Source organism: Phalaenopsis equestris, unplaced genomic scaffold, assembly GCF_001263595.1.
Source record: "Phalaenopsis equestris unplaced genomic scaffold, ASM126359v1 Scaffold000511, whole genome shotgun sequence".
Lineage (NCBI taxonomy): Eukaryota > Viridiplantae > Streptophyta > Magnoliopsida > Asparagales > Orchidaceae > Phalaenopsis > Phalaenopsis equestris.
The window spans coordinates 1980634-1981043 of record NW_018164951.1 but is presented as its reverse complement, the minus strand read 5'-3'; positions in this window follow the sequence as shown (position 1 = coordinate 1981043).

Genomic DNA, 410 nt, shown 5'->3' with positions numbered 1-410 from the left:
CATGGTGGGAAACTACACCCACAACCACCACGTCATCGGTGAGTGCAACTCTTTCAAAAATTGTGATGCATTGTTTAAAAAGTTGAACGATTTACATACATAATACACAATTGCTATATATTTATATGTATTACAAGTAAACATCAGCTTTTACATGTCGCATTCCTATGCATAAAAGTTGTATTGTATTTTTTAAAAGATAAAATATTAGTATTTTTGATGTGATATAAAATATTTGAGTGCTATAAAGGTTAAAAGCAAAATTTAATTAGATATGTCCATAAAGAAGATTTGTTTGATATGTATGTAAATGCCCCTACAAAGTTATGTTATGAATGAGATCATAAATCATTTATAAGGCTTTCATCAAGGAAAATTTATCATATGATTATGCACAAATGAGGAGAGAG